The 20,120-nt window shown below is 46.2% G+C and overlaps 1 pseudogene; it reads right to left on the bottom strand.

Moving 5' to 3' along the window:
- Positions 1–392: 392 nt before the first annotated feature.
- Positions 393–3,504, bottom strand: LOC111552221 (annotated as a pseudogene).
- Positions 3,505–20,120: the final 16,616 nt, after the last annotated feature.

Below are 20,120 nucleotides of genomic sequence, written 5' to 3'. Positions count from 1 at the left end.
CCCTCCTACTCATCCAAGGTGTTGTGGGCCCCCAGAAACCTGCTTAAACCAACATGGAGCAAAAACCATCATTACAGGACCCTAGAAAAGCCTCCTAGCTCCCTGTGATAAGGCGTACTGAACAGACAAAAGGCCTGAGGCTCATTTTCTTTTCACTTTTTCTTTTAGTAGTACAAACTGAGGGCTCTTTATTCAGGCTATAAAGTAAGGTACAGCAAAGTGGGAGGGCTACACCATCACCATGCCAACAGAAAGTCTCAAAAACTTAAAGTCCCTCGACTTCTGTTGGGCAGACTCTTCCTAGCTCAGGAGAAACACATTTTAACTGGCTGAAAACAAGGCCAGGCAGCCTGGGCATGGTGTGGAAGGGCGGCTGCACGCATGGCCTCTGGTCAGTCCTGAAAGTGCCTGGTGAGAGCTTCCAGCAGCTCCTGCTTCTTTAGCGCGCTCTTCAGCCGGTCCGCCTGGCAGGCCTCTTTCAGCATGGGCACAGTGAACTTGCCCAGCGTGCCCTTGCTGATGTGGGTCTTCAGCTCCTCTTCTCAATACTCCACCTTGGGCCTTTTGCTTCCAGAACCTTCGTTATCGTGCTTTCTCTTGGTAACTTTCCCTTCAGGATTGTAATCTGGCGGGTAAACAAGCTCCTTAAACTCATCCACCAGGGATCCCAGTCTTTTATTCATTGGGCAATGTCAGGTCCACTGCTTGTTCAGCCTCCATCAAATCCAAGGCCAAGGCCTCTAGGTTCCTGAAGTACTGCTGCAGCACGGGATTCTCAAAGCTGTCACGTCTGTGTGTGAAGCGGAGATTCTGAATGATAACCTTCATCTTGTCCATCTGCTCTGGAGTTGCCATGACCTTTTCAGTAGAGGGCATCTTCACTGGGCACAGTGGCTCACGCCTGTAATCCCAGCACTTTGGGAGGCCGAGGCGGGCAGATCACCTGAGGTCAGGAGTTCAAGACCAGCCTGGCCAACATGGTGAAACCCTGTCTACTAAAAACACAAAAAAATAGCTGGGCATGGTGGCAGGCATCTGTAATCCCAGATACTCGGGAGGCTGAGGCAGGAATATCGCTTGAACCTGGGAGGCAGAGGTTGCAGTGAGCTGAGACCACACCATTGCACTCCAGCCTGGGTGACAAGAATGAAACTCTGTCTCAAAAATAAATAAATAAACAAACAAACAAATAAATAAATAAAGGGCACGTTCATTTTATCATAAGCAAAGGGTAAAAAGACCAGCTGGAAGCCTGGAGGAGTCACCTGAATTTTCTGGTCATCCAAATCCTCTTTCTGTGGCACCAAAGCCACAAAATAAGGGGGAATGTTCCTGCGGGGTATGTATCTGCACAATGCTATGACCTCCTTCTCCAGACACATGATGAACAGAGTGCTGAACAGGATTGAGCTCCCAATCAGCAGCGACTCCTCAGGGTACATGAACAGGGAGGGCCTCAGGTAATGGTGCTTCTTCAGCATTACCAAGGGCTTGAAACCCATGAGCATCAAACCTGGATCATCAAACCATTTTAGCTCTTCTGTTTCCTCTTTTTCCAGTATAATCTGATGACTTCCATAGATCTGAGACCTCTTGGTATCGCTAAACAGAAGCAAACTGCATGTATTTGTGTTAAATGTCCAGGTCTTGCTTTGTTTCTTTTTTCTTTTCTTTTTCTTTTTTTTTTCTTTTTTTTGAGACAGAGTTTTGCTCTTGTCACCCAGGCTGAAGTGCAGTGCACAATCTCGGCTCACTGCAACCCCCTACGTCCTGGATTCAAGCGATTCTCCTGCCTCAGCCTCCCAAGTAGCTGGGATTACAGGCATGCACCACCACGACTGGCTAATTTTGTATTCTTTTAGTAAAGACGGGGTTTCTCCATGTTGGTCAGGCTGGTCTCGAACTCCCAACCTCAGGTGATCCGCCCGCCTCAGCCTCCCAAAGTGCTGGGATTAGAGGCGTGAGCCAACGCACCCGGCCAGGGTCTTGGTTGTCACTGGTTCATTTGTTTCCTGATAAAGCTTTATTGCAGAAGACTTGAGAGCCTTCTGGAGCAGATTACAAATGCCCACAGGGATCACTATGTCTTTGTTGAGCTTCAGCTTTAACCTGCTGAGTGCTTACTTCCTGGTCTTCTTGGCGCGATCCTTCCGCAACAGGTCTTCTAGCTTGCTGGATTCCTCAAAGTGAACCCTGAGGTCCTCATCCTCAGCTATGTTGATGGTATCTCTGTAGAACCAGGATATGTCAAAGCCCCCAGGTTTCTTCAGGTGCGTCAAGTCAAGGAAGATGCCTGTATCTCAGAGATCACCAGCTTCAGTCCTGGCCCAGCTGGTTTTAGAACTGTCATTGCCATGGGGGTTATCTTCACTGGTGAACAGCATGATCCTCGTATGACTCATCTTGAACTGGAAATCACTAAAGTGGCTGGCACAGACCCACAGCACTTCACTGAGTGAGTAGTCAGATCCGTGGCCCATCAGGTCTTGGAAACGTTTTTGTCTCTGCTGCCCCTTAAACTGGTCAAGCTCTAGAATTTGTTTTGCACTTGGATTATCCAACTCCTGTAAGATGTAAATATTTTTAAAATTCACTGAATTTTTATCTTTCTCGGTACCATAGAACACCACTGCCAAGAGATCTCGATCACTGCCTATGATCTCACTGCTTATGATCTCACTGCTTATGATCTCACTGTTTATGATCTCACTGCTTATGATCTCACTGCTTATGAGCTCACTGCTTATCATCTCACTGCTTGTCATCTCACTGCTTATGATCTCACTGCTTATGATCTCAGTTTATGATCTCACTGCTTATGATCTCACTGTTTATCATCTCACTGCTTATCATCTCACTGCTTATGATCTCACTGCTTATGAGCTCACTGCTTATGATCTCACTGCTTATCATCTCACTGCTTATGAGCTCACTGCTTATGATCTCACTGCTTATGATCTCACTGCTGGTGATCTCACTGCTTATCATCTCACTGCTTATGATCTCACTGTTTACGATCTCACTGCTTATGATCTCACTGCTTATGATCTCACTGTTTATGATCTCACTGCTTGTGATCTCACTGCTTATGAGCTCACTGCTTATCATCTCACTGCTTATGAGCTCACTGCTTATGATCTCACTGCTTATCACTTCACTGCTTATCATCTCACTGCTTATGATCTCACTGTTTATGATCTCACTGCTTATCATCTCACTGCTTATGATCTCACTGCTTATGATCTGTTTATGATCTTACTGCTTATGATCTTTCTTTCTGCTTATGATCTTACTGATGTACACACTTTGGATACACTGGATGCTCATGTCAAAAGGAGTCAAATCTTCACTCTGAGATTCAAACATAGCCCTGGAGGCATCAACCAAAAAAATCAAACTATGTCTTCCTGAATATTTATGGTCTCCACTTGCTTCAAGGTTCTCTTCTTGTTCTTCTGCTTCTTCATCACCCTCGGTTTTGTAATACGACTCCCACCCTGACATGTTGGCTACTGTTCACTTTGGCGCAGGGAAGTGACCAACTTGGACAGAAGACAAGAATCTCTTTTCACTTTTAACCGAAAATAGGTCATGCATTTGAGTTCCCTGCCCTCCCCCTCGCAAAAAACAAAAAACAAAAAACCTGGTGACAGGTAGTTTATTTGAGTGGTGATCCTAGGAAGCCCAAATGAAGAAGTAGGGAAAGTGAGACCGAGAAATAAGAAAAGTCAATAATGGGTACATTAATGAGCAGGGCTCTTGTGGGCAGCTGAGGTTTAGTCTTACCGGGGAACCTCTGGGAATTCATGTGGAACATGCCTTGGAATTGTGCCACCAGAGGATGGGGTGGCTGGAGCATTTGGCTACTCACCTCCCCCGTCGGCTGAAGGCTGCCCCCTGAACTGGGTTGAATAGTGTGCCCCCAAAAGTCATGTTCTTTCTGGAACCTCCGAATGTGACCTTATTTGGAAATAAAGTTGTTGCAGATGTAATTAATTAAGATGAAGTCAGGCTGGGCACAGTGGCTCATGCCTGTAATCCCAGCACTTTGGAAGGCCGAGGTGGGGGATCACTTGAGATCAGGAGTTCCAGACCAGCCTGGCCAATATGGCAAAACCTCATCTCTACTAAAAATACAAAAACTAGCCAGGCATGGTGGCAGGGCCTATAATCACAGCTACTTGGGAGGCTGAGGCTGGAGAATCGCTTGAACCCGGGAGGTAGAGGCTGCAGTGAGTCGAGATGTGCCACTGCACTCCAGCATGGGCAACACAGCCGAGACTCCATCTCAAAAGAAAAAAAAAAAAAGCTGAAGTCAGCCTGGAGTAGAGCCAACCATTAATCCAATAAGACTGGTATCCTTGAGAAGAGAAGAGACACAAGAACAGGGACATACAGCAGGAAGGCAGCCATGTGAAGATGGGGGCAGGACTGGAGTGATGCTGCCACCTGCCAAGGTGTGCCAGGGACTTTCAGCAACCCCCAAGAGCCAGGAAGAGGCGAGGCAGGACCTTCCCTAGAGCCTTCAGAGAAAGTGTGGCCTTGCTGGTATCAACCACCAAGGTATCAACCTTGCCTTCAGACCTGTAGCCTCCAGAACTGTCACAGAATAAATCTCTGTTGTTTTAAGTCAACCCGTTTATGGAACACTGTCATAGCAGCTCTCAGACTCTAACGCATACCCAAAGGTGCTAAGTCCCCCACAGCTCCCCAGGTGCCCAAGAAAGCCTTCAGGCAGAGAAGCAGAGATGCAGGCACTTGACGTGGGATGCTGCAGTGAGCTCAGATGTGGACCAAGAAGATACAGTGTGGGACATCAGCAGCATCTGCCACTATAAGTATTCCCATAAGAGGCAGTACATCAAGGCTAAGCTCATGTGCTTGGAAGTCAGGTTCGAATCTGTTCTATTACTTACAAGTTTCAAGACCTTAAGTTACATGACCTGAGACTCAGTTTTCCTTATCTGTAAAATGGGTATGAAATCACACTTCACAGAAATGTGAGTACAAATTAGTTCAAGTCTATAAACTACCTGGCATGGTGCCAGGCATATGGCATCATTCAATAAACATAACCTGTTACTAGATATTATTAATAACTAATTAATAATGGTACTATTGGCTGGGCTCAGTGGCTCAGGCCTGTAATCCCAGTACTTTGGGAGGTTGAGGTGGGCAGATCATCTGAGGTCGGGAGTTCGAGACCAGCCTGACCAACATGGAGAAACCCCATCTCTACAAAAAATAAAACATTAGCTGGATGTGGTGGCACATGCATGTAATCCCAGCTACTTGGGAGGCTGAGGCAGGAGAATCACGTGAACCTGGGAGGTGGAGATTGCAGTGAGCTGAGATCACGCCATGGCACTCCAGCCTGGGCAACAAGAGCGAAACTCCATCTATAATAATAATAATAAAAGTGTTATTAAATCTTTAGTGCAGCCTTTGGAATCAAATAGACTTGAATTTAAATTTCAGCTTTGTAGATGAAAAACCTTGGGCAAGTTACTTGAGTTTCGATTTGTCCATGAAGATTATAACAATATGTGTGAAGCCGGCCAGGCGCAGTGGCTCATGTCTGTAATCCCAGCACTTTGGGAGGTCGAGGCTGCTGGATCACTTGAGCCCAGAGCTCGAGACCAGCCTGGGCAGCATGGCGAAATCATATCTCCATTAAAAAGAAAAAATAAAAGTGTAAAGCCCTTGCTGGTTGTAACTTTTCTCCACAGTTCTAGAAGGCATAAAAGAATTGTCCTGGTGGTGTCTTTCGATGCTTCCCCTCAAGCAGTGCTGTGAGGTTCCAAGTGACATTTCTGAAATCTATGAACTCTCCCTGTACCCATGGTAGAGCAGATATGCCCTTCTCTTGACCTTGTTTGCTGGTGCTAATGCTTCACCCATCGTCCCCTGGAACTTTGACCCTAGCGTCTGCTCACCACTATCACCGCCCCCATCACACTGTATCTGACTTGTGCTAATAAAGCCCAAATCCCCAAAGTGACACGTAGAGTCTGGGCTGTGCCCCGGCTGGCTGCCTGGTGGGCATTCCTTTGAGTAAGAAAAGGAAACTCAGATGCCTGCCGCCTCCTCCTGCCTTTGCGTCTGAGCTGGAAACATGGCCTCTGCCTGCGGAAACGTTGGCAGCAGCTCTATGGAAAGGGGCTGGGGACTGTGCCCGCGGACCAGATAGGCCTGACCTTCTTTGGCTTCTCCTTGGTACGCAGACAATGAAGTGGCCAAGCAGGTGTGTCCTGGCTTGACATTAGCTGTGACAGTTTTCCACTCTCACTCTGAACTAGCAGTCAGTTGGGGGTGTGAACAGGGTAGGCAGGGTCACACCTATGGGACCCCTCCCCACTGTCCCATGCAATAATTCCCACTATGCAAAGCCACGTGCAGCAGTGAAGCCCCTGAATTGTGACTAATGCCGTCACAATTGTATATTGATTCAAGTTTAATTTAAAAAGCAATATTAAATAGAAGGAATGGGTTCTGGTGTCCTGCAGCACTGTGGGGTAAATGTGGTTAACTGTCATTTATTGTATGTTTTCACAAAGCTAGAAAAGAGGATTTTGAATGTTTGCAACACAAACAAATGATAAATATTGGAGGTGACGCATATGCTAATTACACTGCTTTGGCCATTGTACACTAAATATGCATATTGAAATCATGCTGTACCCATAAATGTGTACAATTATTACTTGTCAACTAAAAAGAGCAGAAAACCTACTGCTTGATACCGTTATTGGAAAACATTTTTAAATGTCTCTGGAACAACTTAGGTATGTGGGTCATACCTTTTACAACTGCAAATTTTATGAAATCTAAAAACAGATCAAGTATTTCCAGTTAAAATTTAGCATCTTTTTTTTTTTTTTTTTTTTTTTTTTGACAGAGTCTCGCTCTGTCGCCCAGGCTGGAGTGCAGTGGCGCAATCTCGGCTCACTGCAAGCTCCGCCTCCCGGATTCCCACCATTCTCCTGCCTCAGCCTCCTGAGTAGCTGGGACTACAAGTGCCCGCCACCGCGCCCGGCTAATTTTTTGTATTTTTAGTAGAGACGGGGTTTCACTGTGGTCTCGATCTCCTGACCTTGTGATCCGCCTGCCTCGGCCTCCCAAAGTGCTGGGATTACAGGCGTTGAGCCACCGCGCCCGGCCAAAATTTAGCATCTTAATTGAGATGTGCTGTAAGAATAAAACACACACTGGATTTTGAAGACGTAGAAGGAAAAAAATGTAACATATCTCATTATAATTTTTAAAACAGGCTGAGTCCTGTGGCTCATGCCTGTAATCTCAGCACTTTGGGAGGCCAAGGGGAGGGTGGATCACACAAGGTCGGGAGTTTGAGGCCAGCCTGGCCAACATGGTGAAACCTCGTCTCTAATAAAAATACGAAAAATTAGCTGGGCTTGCTGGCGGGTGCCTGTAATGCCAGCTGCTTGGGAGGCGGAGGCAGGAGAATCCCCTTAATCTGGGACGCGGAGGTTGCAGTGAGCCAAGATGGTGTGATTATACTCCAGCCTGGGCAACAAGAGCGAAACTCCATCTCAAAAAAAAAAAAAAAAGAAATTAAAACACTGCTTAGTGGTTGAGATACTGATATTTTGGATGTATGGGGTTAAATAAAATATATTATCAAAATTATTTTACCTACTTCTTGTTACTTTTTTGTTGTTGTTGTTGAGACAGAGTTTCACTCTGTCGCTCAGGCTGGAGTGCAGTGGCATGATCTAGGCTCACCACAACCTCCGCCTCCTGGGTTCAAGCAATTCTTCTCCCTCAGCCTCCCAAGTAGCTGGGACTACAGGCATGTGCCACCATGCCTGGCTAATTTTTGTATTTTTAGTAGAGACAGGGTTTCACCAGGCTGGTCTCGAATTCCTGACCTTGTGATCTGCCCGCCTCGGCCTCCCATCGTGTACTTCTTGTAACTTTTTTAGGTGGTGACCAGATAATTTAAAATTATCTATGTGGCTCACATGGTATTTCTATTAGAAGCACTGTTCTAGATTGGTAGAAGCCTAAGACATTAGAACTGGAAGTGCCTCAGGCATCGCCTAGAGTGTCTTCTCCTTTTAGAAGTGAGGAATTTGACACAGGAGGAGTTTAAATGACCTCCAGAGAACTGGAACCCAGACCTCTTTTCTCCCAGCCAAGGTTGCATAGAATGCAATGACAAGCCAAGTTGCGTAAGTTGAGGTAATGGATTGAAAGTATCGCACATGGTTATAACAAGATGGTAGTGTCAGTAAGGTGTTTCAAACATGAGATGACATGTATTATTTTTGCCCTTCTCCAAGGAACCAGAGAAGATAGGAAGCATACCTTGAGATTACTCAGAGGGTCAGATTGCTTTTTCAGACATCTGTGTGCTTGGGAACCTGGATATATAAAGCCTCTTCCAGAAGTAGGATGCCTGCTCCTGTAAGGAATGTTCTTCTCTTTGCTCCTACAGGGGCAATGCAGGGAAACAGGCTCAGGGCCCATAGGTCATCTAGTGCTGTGGGCTGAGTGTCTCCTCTGCTTCTTTCCTTGTCTCCCTCCCTTTTGTCCTTTCCAGCTTCTCCCAATCTTTGGGGGGACAAAGGCATCTTGCTTGTGTATCTGGCTGTACCCCCGGGGGGTGTGGTTGTGCATTTGAATGTGAGCTGAGTGTGGAGTGGTAGTGGCTGTGGGCTATGAAGGCTGGGCGGGGAGCTTCCTAGTGCCTGGGTGAGTGGGGAGTGGACAGGAGTGGAGGAGTGCTTTTAAACAGGTCCTGTAGACCAATGGAGAATTGGGGAGTTGAGACTGTAGTGTGAGGCTGTCTACCCAGGTGGATGTGGCTATGGGCAGTTGTGCATATAGCGGTGTGCCTGTGGTTATGTGCGCTTGTAGAGCATGGTGTTGTGTGGTCATTTTACATCAAAACACAGCGTTTCCTGTCAACACCCAAAGCATCGCAATAAATTGCGATTAGATCACTATCACCTAGTAATTTCCATTCCTTTTCCTTCCCTTCTTCCTTCCTCACTTCCCCCTCTTTCCTTCCTTCTCCTGTCCCTTCTTTTCCTCTCTGTATTCCATTTCAAGCTTACAGAACTCTTGCTGGGAGCCAGGCACCATACTGGGTGTCATGCGTGTCCGTGTAAAGAGACCACCAAACAGGCTTTGTGTGAGCAATAAAGCTCTTTAATCACCTGGGTGCAGGCGGGCTGAGTCCGAAAAGAGAGTCAGCTAAGGGAGATAAGGGTGCGGCTGTTTTATAGGATTTGGGTAAGTAAAGGAAAATTACAGTCAAAGAGGGGTTGTTCTCTGGCGGGCAGGAGTGGGGGTCACAAGGTGCTCAGTGGGGGAGCTTTCTGAACCACGATGAGCCAGGAAAGGGAATTTCACAAGGTAATGTCATCACTTAAGGCAAGGACCAGCCATTTTTACTTTTTTTGTGGTGGAATGTCATCAGTTAAGGCAGGGGCAGGGCATTTTCACGTCTTTTGTGATTCTTCAGTTACTTCAGGCCATCTGGGCGTATATGTGCAAGTCACACGGGGGGATGCGATGGCTTGGCTTGCACTCGGAGGTCTGACACTGGGATTATTTGTCTCTTGTCTTTTCTCCCCATCAACACACCCCTCAAAGTCCCAGTGTGACTGACCTCCATTTTAGTGCTGTGATTATGACAGCTTCAGATTTAGTGCTGTGACTATATGTCGGGATCGGGTGGCTGGTACTGTGTTCCCTCAGTAAGTCATGGTTGATGTAAACTTGCTGCAGCCCCTCCTCTCCAAGAAGAAGGGGAGTGTGGGAATGAGCTGGGGGAAGCTGTGACTAAGTGGTTTGTTTTGCTGGGGACAGGGGTACCTGACCAGGCAGGTGATTCGAGTCTGATAGCCTATGTCCCTGCTGTGTCCTCTCCTGGAAGGTCCATCCTAGACCCTGGAGATGTAACCAGGTATGCAACAGCTCAGTCGTGGTCAGCACACTGTATGACCTGGGCTGGCTCTGAGATGCTGGGGCTTGCCTTTGTGGTCACCACAGTCTTTCCCCCTGGGCAGAGGCCTGAACTGCCTGGCTGCCTGCAATAGTCTCAGGGCCTCAGGACTCACTTACAGGGCTTAGCCCCTGAAGGGTATCACAGGATCTGTCAGAGGTGCCTGGTCCTCCATCAGGGCCAGCGGCCATGGGATCATTTCTCTTCCCTCAGGCTGCTGGTGGCTGAGTGGCCCATTGTCACCCTGGTCCTGGCTCAGTGGGAAGGGGTTCTGGGTGCACATGTGTCTTAGAACCTAGTGACTGCCACATGACACACTGAGCCCTGGTTTGTCTATCCTTCCAGGCCTGTGCTCAGCCAGGCTCATTGTCCAAACCTGGGACCTCACTGGTACAGCTGCTGTGGTGCTCACGAATGGGTTTGAAAAGCAAAGGGACTTGCTGTCTTCAAAAAAGACTCTTTGGAAACCTAGAGCCTGACTCCTGTTTGCTTCATCTTTTTGCTCAACCCCATTTTCATACAGCAAATTGGGGAGAGATAAGGGAATGTCATGGAATTTGAAATATCAAGAGACACGGGTGCCTTGGAGATCTGCAATGCCACCCAGCCCCATCACTAACTCTTTTTTTGTGCAGTTTCTGAACTTCTCCAGGCCTCAGGTTTTCAAATCTGTCAAATGAGAACATCTAATCAATCAGTGGATAGGGGTGTTATTTGGGTGAAATGAACTACCCAATGAGAATATAGTTTGCAAAAAAACAAAAGGAAAGAAAAAAGCAAATGGTTATTTGGCACTTATGGTATGCTTCATAGACTGCATCTCAGTTTAGACTTTGGCTCTGGAGATCAACAGACGCCTTGACTCCACCAACCATTTTTTTTTTTTTTTTTTTTTTTTTGGATTTTTTTACTAGAGACGGGGTTTCACCATGTTGGTCAGGCTGGTGTCCAACCCCTGACCTCAAGTAATCTCCCTGCCTTGGCCTCCCAAAGTGCTAGGATTACAGGCATGGGCCACTGCTCCCGGCCCCCACCAATCTCTTTTCCTCAAACTCTGTATCTTATCTTTTCTCTTCTCAGGGCTTGACCTCAGTGATTCCCAAGCAATATCCTAACCATGCAATAAACATGTGAGCTAAACTGTCAATAGTGTATAGACAACAACTAGGAATCAAAGTCCTGGCCTCCAGTTAGAGCCGTGCCACTCCTGTGTGATTTGGACGAGGCATCCAAACCCTCAGGGCTTTCTAATCACAAACATGTCCCTGAGTCTGCAAGCCTTCAGACATAAAACCAGGTGCCTTAACTTGGCATTCATCATCTCTATATTCTGGCCTCAATTGTCCTTTTCCATCCTTAAATTCCTTTTTCCACCTGTCCTGAACTCTCATGGTGCTCCTACAGCTCTGCACTACCCCTGCACATACACAGGCTCTCACTGCCCTCCCTCCATGAATGCAGGACACCCAAGATGCCTGTAGCAGTGCCTCCTGCACAGTATGTGCTCTGTGAATAGCAGCATTTGTCATTTCTGCCCAGACTGCCCACTGCTAGTTTTCAATGCCTACCTCATCCACTCAACATTACCACGAAGTACTCTAGCCAAAAATCTTAAAGTGGATTCCAAGCATCAGATTAATCTAGACTGTGGGACATTGTACAAGAAAATTGGCCCAGATCCTTCAAAGACATCAATGGCAGGGCAGACCATAAAGAAAAATGTGGGGAAGACTGTTGTAGATTTACGGGCAAACTCTAGACTGTTCTAGACTAGATTGACAATGAAATGCAACATGTGATCCTTGAGTGGTTCCCAGATTTTTAAAGAGGTATAAAGAATATTACTGGGACAATTACAAAAATTTGACTGTGGTCTGTGTGGTCCGTAGTCTACTAAGACTGCATAACAAAATATCTGAGATGGGGTAGCTTAAACAGCAGAAATGTATTTTCTCATAGTTCTGGAGGCTAGAAGTCCCAGATCAAAGTGTCAGCAGTTTGGTTTCATCTGAGGCCTCTCTCCTCTCACCTTTTCACTGCATCTTCACATGATCTTCCCTCAGTGCCTGCACACATCTGTGTCCTAATTTCCTCTTTTTTTTTTTTTTTGAGACGGAGTTTCCCTCTGTTGCCCAGGTTGGAGTGCAGTGGCATGATCTTGGTTTACTGCAACCTCTGCCTCCTGGGTTCAAGTGATTCTCCTGCCTCAGCCTCCCAAGTAGCTGGGATTACAGATGTGTGCCACCACTCCCAGCTATTTTTTGTATTTTTAGTAGAGACGAGGTTTCACCATGTTGGCCTCAAGTGATCCACCCGCCTTGGCCTCCCAAAGTGCTGAGATTACAGGTGTGAGCCACCGAACCCAGTCTAATTTCCTCTCTTTATAAGGACACTAGTCATTTTGGTTAGGGCCCACCCATGTGACCTCATTTAACCTTAATTACATCTTTAAAAAACCCTATCTTCAAGTATAGTCACAATCTGAGGTACTAGGGGTTGGGACTTCAACATATAATTGTTAGGGTAGACATAGTTGAGCACATAACAATCTGTATATCGATGCAAATAGTACGTTAATCTGAAATTAATTGGACAAGACATCGTTGTTCCATAGAAAGTGCTTGTTCTTAGCATATGTATGCTGAAATATTTAGGGGTAAAGAGTCATGATGTCTGCAACTTTCTCTCAAATGGCACAGAAAAAAAATTGAGAGAGAATAAATGTGACAAAATATTAAATGGTAAATCTAGATAATGGGTATAAGATATTCCTTGTAATATTCTTGCAACTTTTCTATGGATTTGAAATTTTCAAAATAAAAAAGTTGGAAGGAAAGAATTTTATCTCATCCTCAAGGCCCCTGACTGCCAAAAATATGATGTCCCCCTATTATGTGCTCAGAGTAGCTGTTCTTTTCTGCCTTAGCATTCATCTCTGTTTATTTTGTATTGGGATTTTGTGTGACTACCATCTGTCTGTCTAAGCTACACAAAGACAGATACTGGCCTGCTTGGCTCATGTCTGCACACCAGCAGCTGGTACAAGGCCTGGCACTCAATAATATTGAATTGAATAAATGAATGAATGAATATTGTCATGGTTTGAATATTTGCCTCCTCCAAAACTAATTTTGAAATTTAATCTCCTGCAAACCTACAGCCATCTGACCTTTGCCAAAGTTGACAAAAATAATCAATGGGGAAAGAGCTCCCTATTCAATAAATGATGCTGGGATAACTGGCCAACTATATGCAGAAGAATGAAATTGAACCTTACCTCTCACCATACACAAAAAGTAACTCAAGATGGATTAAATATTTAAATGTAAGACCTCAAACTATTTAGAATCCTAGAAGAAAATCTAGGAAACATCATTCTGTACATTGGCCTTGGGAAAGAGTTTATGACTAACTCTGCAAAGGCAACTGCAACAAAAACAAAAATTGACAAGTGGGACCTAATTAAACTAAAGAACTTCTGCACAGTAAAAGAAACTATCAACAGAGTGGACAGACAACCTACAGAATGGATGAAAATATTTGCAAACTATACATTTGACAAAGATCTAAGATCCCCAGAATCTATAAGGAGCTTCAACAATTCCACAAGCAAAGCACAAATAACCCCATTAAAAAGTAGGCAAGGCTGAGCACAGTGGCTCATGCCTGTGCTCCCAACACTTTGGAGGGCTGAGGTTTAAGACTGCTTGAGGCCAGGAGTTTAAGACCAGCCTTGGCAACACAGCAAGACTCTGTCTCTTCAAAAATGTAAGAATTAGCCAGATATGGTGGCACACAACGGTAATCCCAGCTACTCGGGAGGCTGAGGCAGGAGGATCCCTTGAGCTCCAGAGTTTGAGGCTACAGTGAGCCATACTTGCACCACTGAACTCCAGCAATAGAGCAAGATCCCATCTATAGGAAAAAGAAAAAGTGGACAAAAGGTGTGAACAGACACTTCTCGAAAGAAGATATGCAAGTAGCCAATCATGAAAAAATACTCAACATCAGTAATTATCAGAAAAAAACAAATCAAAACCATCTGAGTGTTTACCATCTGACAGATACCATCTCATACTAGTCAGAACGGCTATCACTGAAAAGAAAACACACATACACACAAACATGCTGGTGAGGTTGCAAAGAAAAGAGAATGTTTATACACTGTTGGTGGGAATGTAAATTAGTTAAGACACTGTGGAAAACAGTTTAGAGATTTCTCAAAGAACTTAGAACTACCATTTGAACCAGCAATCTCATTACTGGTATCCAAAATAAAATAAATTATTCTATCAAAAAGACACATACATTTGTATGTTCACTGCAGCACTATTCACCATAGCAAAGACATGGAATCAACCTATGTGTCCATCAACAGTGGACTGGATGAAGAAAATGTGGTACATATATACCATGGAATGTTATGCAGCTATAATAAAGAAAAAAATCGTGTCCTTTGCAGCAACATGGATACAGCTGGAAGCTATTATCCTAAGTGAAATAATACAGGAACAGAAAATCAAATGCTGTGTGTTCTCACTTATAAGTGGGCGCCAAATGCTGGGCACTCAGAGATACAAAGATGAGAAAAATAGACACTGGGAACTACTAAATGGGCGAGGAACAGAAGGTGCAGAGATTGAAAAACTACCTATTGTGCACTGTGCTCACTAGCTGGGTGATGGGATGGATCATACCTCAAACCTCAGCATCATGAGATATACCCATATAACAAACCGGCACGTGTACCCCTGACTCTAGAATAGAAGTTGAACTTAAAAGATACACACACACACACACACACACACACACACACACACACACACACACGAGAGAGACAGATTTAATTTCCAGTGTGGCAATATTGAGAGGTGAGGCCTTTTAAGAGGTGATTGGGTCACGAGGGCTCCTGTCATAATCCATTCGTGGGTTAATGACTTAATGGGTTATCACGGGAGCGTGACTGATAGCTTTACTAGAGCTTTACTAGAAGCGGAAGACTGTCCTGAGCCGGGACTAGCCTGCCCAGCCGCCTCGCCATGTGATTCCCGTGCAGTCTCAGGACTCTGCAGGGTCCGCACCAGCAGGAAGGCCCTCGCCCTTGCAGCCCCTCCACCCTCGATTTCTAAGCCTCCATAACTATTAAGAATAAATTTCTTTTCTTTACAAAGTACCTAGTTTCAGGTATTCTGTTATAAGAAACAGAAAAGGGACTAAGACAAACATAGATGGGGCCAATCAAGGACAGACCAGAAATGTCCAGGGTTGCGGGGGAGGAGTCTAGATCCAGAAGGTTTCCTGGAAGTTCATGAATGTCAGAGTGTGCCGCTCTCCGGCCTTTGCTGCTTTGCCTCATTTATTTCTCCTCCTCCTCCAGTCCTTTCCCCTCTCTCTCTCTAGCCCCTCCGCTCCCTCCTTTTTTCCCCCCCTGGCCCGTTGCTATTGAATTCCTGGCGGTCGATGAGGTCCTGGGCTCCGGAGCCAGGCTGGGGCTCCCCGGAATTCCAGATCCTCGCAGGGAAGCGAGGACGGCCGCGCCGGGCGGATCCAGCTCCATCAGGAGCGCGGCCTCCGTGGGACGCGCAGCGCGGGTAGGCGCTGCCAGGGGACGCCTCACAGCCTGTCCTATGCTTTCATTTTCTGGGATGAGGGCTCTTCTTCCAAGGGCTTCTAATTCCTCTCCCGCAAAACAGAAAGCTTCTCCTCCCAAGGTGCTTGAGCATCCCCTCCAAGTGGAGCCCGTATTCCTCTCGCCTGCCCAGGCGGCCAGTCAAGAACACTCGATGTGGGCGGTTCTCTTGGAGCCCAGGGATCTCGGTGGGCTCCACCCAGGGAGGCAAACAAGCTGGGGTTCAGAGCTGCCCCAACCCTCGACACCCACGGCCTCAGGCAAGCAGCGGCCGCTCTCCCTGGCCTCAGTTTGCCCACTAGTGAAGTGAGGCAATGGGATTCCATCGGGTACTCAGGTTGGGAGTGGTGGTGATGGAGAGACGTGCCGTCCTCTGAAAGGAAGTTAAATTTGGGTGTGTGTGTGCGGGGGGGGGGGGGATACTTTTGATTAGAGATCACCCATAGCTATCAAGGATTTATTTTTATTTTTATTTTTTTTAGACGGAGTCTCGCTCTGTCGCCCAGGCTGGAGTGCAGTGGCGTCATCTCGGCCCACTGCAAGCTCCGCCTCCTGAGTTCACGCCATTCTCTTGCCTCAGCCTCCCGAGTAGCTGGGACTACAGGCACCCACCACCGCGCCCGGCTAATTTTTTGTATTTTTAGTAGAGACGGGGTTTCACTGTGGTCCCGATCTCCTGACCTTATGATCCGCCCGCCTTGGCCTCCCAAAGTGCTGGGATTACAGGTGTGAGCCATCGCGCCCCGCCGCTATCAAGGATTTTTAAAGGGGGCTCTAACCACGGCCCCTTCCTCCTCCCAGTGCCTAGCACTGCCATAAGTCTCGGAAGTCTCTGTTGTTCCAGCTTTGAAGGTAGGGCCTTTCCTACCTAGAAGACAGAGCTGCTACCTACCCACTGGCCTGATCTGTGCACAGCACAAAGGCACCCAGCCCAGGGCGAGATGATCCTCACCAGCCAAACCACAATGAGCCCTGGCATAGACCTGTATTTGCCTGGAGGAAAGAATGTCCTTTCAAAAAGTGCACAAAGGCTCTGCCTGGCCTGGCAGTTTCTTTAGGAGGAGTCACCATTAAATCACTGCTTATAGCTTGATGGCCTGGTCCTTCCAAGGTAAGATGACTAGACTTGTCTCGAGCCAGATTGAAGGTGGTTACACTATCACCTCAGCTGGAAGAACTGCAGAAATACTCTAGCACTCCCAATTATAGCTCAAATCTATTCACTCTTCTCCAACCGCCCTCATACTGGCTTGGACTACAGCAGCAGCCTCTTAGATATCTCCCTGTTTCACCCATCTCGTCCTCCCACAGCAGCCACGGAGTGTTTTTAACACACAAATCAGTCCATATCACACATTCCCATGTAAAGCCCATCTGTGCTCCTTTGAACCCTCTCTTCCCATGGCACTTTGGATAAACCCTGTAATGCCTTTTATCATCATGCAAATCTCAGCTCAAAAGTTACCTCCTCAGAGAGTCTTTCCCTGACCAGTCCACCTAACAAGCTCCCCACAACCTGCTTGCCATTAGTTTTATCTCCAAGATTTGTAGTCATTTATGTATGTGCTTGCTTCCTGGTTTCTTGTCCATCCCCCCGCTAAGCTAAATACCACATGAGAACAGAGCTTTTTGGGCTTTGGTTCAAGGCTTAATTCCTGTGACCAGCAGGGATGTGGGAGGTACTGCATCAACTTTCATGACTGGACATAACAACCAGTAGATAATTGTCTTGTGCCCTTTCCCTGCCCTATCAGTTTTGAAGCTGAACAAACTGAAGCCCAGGATAAACTGTGAGATGTGTGGAATGAACTGTTTGAGGTCAACCTGTCGATGGTGGAGCCAGCACTGGAGCCTGCCCACTGACTCATAGTCCCAGGCTGCCCTGCCAGTGAAATGACCAGCTCACAAGTATGTCTGATGCTCTTGAGGTGCCCTGAGCTGTGGGTGACTTTCAGATGTTCCCATTCCCCGAAGAGGACACAATCTGATGCCACATCTCAAGCCTCTGACTTTCCTCTGAACTTGAACCTTTTAGAGAAAAGAGCTAGGAGAACATAACCACTGGGCATCAAGATCTAACTTCTTGCCAATGCCACACTGAACTCAGGCCCAATCTGCTTTCTCTAACAGAAGATCCTAAAAAAAACCTAAACACTTTTCAAAGAAACTTTCAATCAAAATAATATTTGAATACAGTTTTAAAAGTCAAATATTGCTAACAAGCTTACAATTAAAACAAACAAAAAAGGCCAGGGGTGGTGGCTCATGCTTGGGAGCCCAGCATTTTGGGAGGCTGAGCTGGGAGGATTGCTTGAGCACAGAAGCTCAAGATCAGCATGGGCAATATAATGAGATTCCATCTCCATACATACACACACAATCAATCATTCAATCAATCAATAAAAGCAACACACAGTTAATCTTGTTTAATGCTGAGCCAAGTAGTGTACTATCATGACATTTATTTTCTTGTATAACTTTTTTAGTTTCCTGAGGCTAATTGTTGCTTTTTTTCTTTTCTTAGCTAAGATTTCTTTGAACCTTTGGCTAAATCTTCCCATGTCCTCTGATACAGCAAAAGTGTTTCTCAGTATAGTTTTTCCCATTAGTAAATCTGTTTGCCAGTCCTCAATGCCATATTTTCCCAGAGATAGTGCTTCTGGAACCTTGCTTCCTCTCACTTTTCTCTCAGACCTGTGGAGCCTCTGGGCCTCCTGGTCATGTTTAAGGAAACCGGGAAAGCTCAGAAGCTAGTGCCAGCCACAACTCCACTATACCTTGAGCCTCTGGCTCCATACCTGTGCTCAGTCACCTTCCCTTATGTGTCTCCTGAAGAATGATGCCAACATTTCACTGTCTGTGAGAAAGCAAGTATAGGGTAAAGGGAGGAGCTGTGATATTATTATACTTTACCTGGGCCCCGCCAATGCTTCAATTTGACACTGCAGTTGAATGGAATATCTTACAGAGAATATTGTGAGATTTTGGTCAGGTTGTTGTTGAAGTAAATTTTAGGGTGCCCTGAATTTACTTAGGCCTTCAAGTTTTATGGTAACTCAAAAAGAATAAATGAATTAGGAGAAAACAGAATCCTCCAAGCATCACCCAAATCTTGTTGTTCCATTCAGAGTCAGCCTTATAAATGGTCAAGGTCATGATCTGAAGTGAGTTCTGAAGAGCTGCTGTCCCTCAATGTCACCTGTACTGGTATTTGGAAAAGGCCACCCATATTTTCATCATTATTGCTCCAACATCAATTGCTTTTAGATCTGTTGTTGAAACTTACGTTTCTCTTGGAGGGATCACACTTTAAATGACATCTAGGTTTTTACTTTAGGGGGAATGTGTATTAACCACTTTCTAGAGAGCAGATGGTGTAGAGAGCTCTTCCAGTGGATGGAGCTCTCGCATGAAACTATACCCCACCATGGTGTGCAGGGTGGATGGGGGACCCTCCATTAGTGGGCTCGTCAATGGGAGGGCAGTACCAAGGGGATCAGGGAATTGGCACACCTGTATAAACAGCAGGCCCTCAGCACCTCTTTATCCTCATCCCTCACCTGGATTTCAACTCCCAAGTCAGATGTGGGGTTTCCTGTCTTCCTTTGTGCCATGACAGCATAAAACAGACTTCAAAAAGGATGAACTCAGCTTCCTTGTCCATGGCATGACCCATGAAAGTGAAGATCCTGGTTTGAGCTGATTTGCACCCAGAAGAATCAGGAGAAAGGCTTATCTTGTTGACAAAAAGACACGCACCACCCTATGGCACCTTGATCACACAGAATCTGTCCTGACGCCCACGGTAGCTGCTGAGGTCTCTCTAGGAATAGAGACTTGGCCAATTTCTGGAATTGTGGAGCATTAGAGCTTGCTGAGGGTCTCCCAACTGTGTAGCTAGACCAGACAGGAGGGCAAACCCTCCAATTCAAATTCACCCACTCTATAAAGAGGAGAATTCAGGGAAGGGTTAGCCAAGACTGATGCAGTTTGGGCTTTGCAGGACAACATTGCATGGCCCCCGTTCTATGCAGATGCCAGTTTTTCCATCTGGTTTTTTTTCTCTCTTCTCTGGCTTTCCCTCTCTCTCTCTCTCTCTCTCTCTCTTTTTGAGACAGTCTTACTCTGTCGCCCAGGCTGGAGTGCAGTGGTATAATCTCGCCTCACTGCAACCTCCGCCTCCCGGGTTCAAGCAATTCTCCTGCCTCAGTCTCCCAAGTAGCTAGGACTACAGGTGCATGCCACCACACCCTGCTAATTTTTTGTATTTTTAGTGGAGATGGGGTTTCACCATGTTAGCCAGGATGGTCTCAATCTCCTGAGCTCGTGATTCATCCGCTTCGGCCTCCCAAAGTGCTGGGATTACAGGCATGAGCCATCATGCCCGGTCTCTCTCTCTCTTTTCATTGCTACCTGATCTCCCTTTGTTTCTGTCTCTGGTGTTCTCCATACACAACTTTCTTTTCATAAATCAAGGAAGCATTAAAACAATGAGACAGGCCAGGCACAGTGGCT

Source organism: Piliocolobus tephrosceles, chromosome 9 (assembly GCF_002776525.5).
Source record: "Piliocolobus tephrosceles isolate RC106 chromosome 9, ASM277652v3, whole genome shotgun sequence".
Taxonomy (NCBI): Eukaryota; Metazoa; Chordata; class Mammalia; order Primates; family Cercopithecidae; genus Piliocolobus; species Piliocolobus tephrosceles.
The sequence above is the reverse complement of the archived record's forward strand: the minus strand, read 5'-3'. Positions and strand labels throughout refer to the sequence as shown.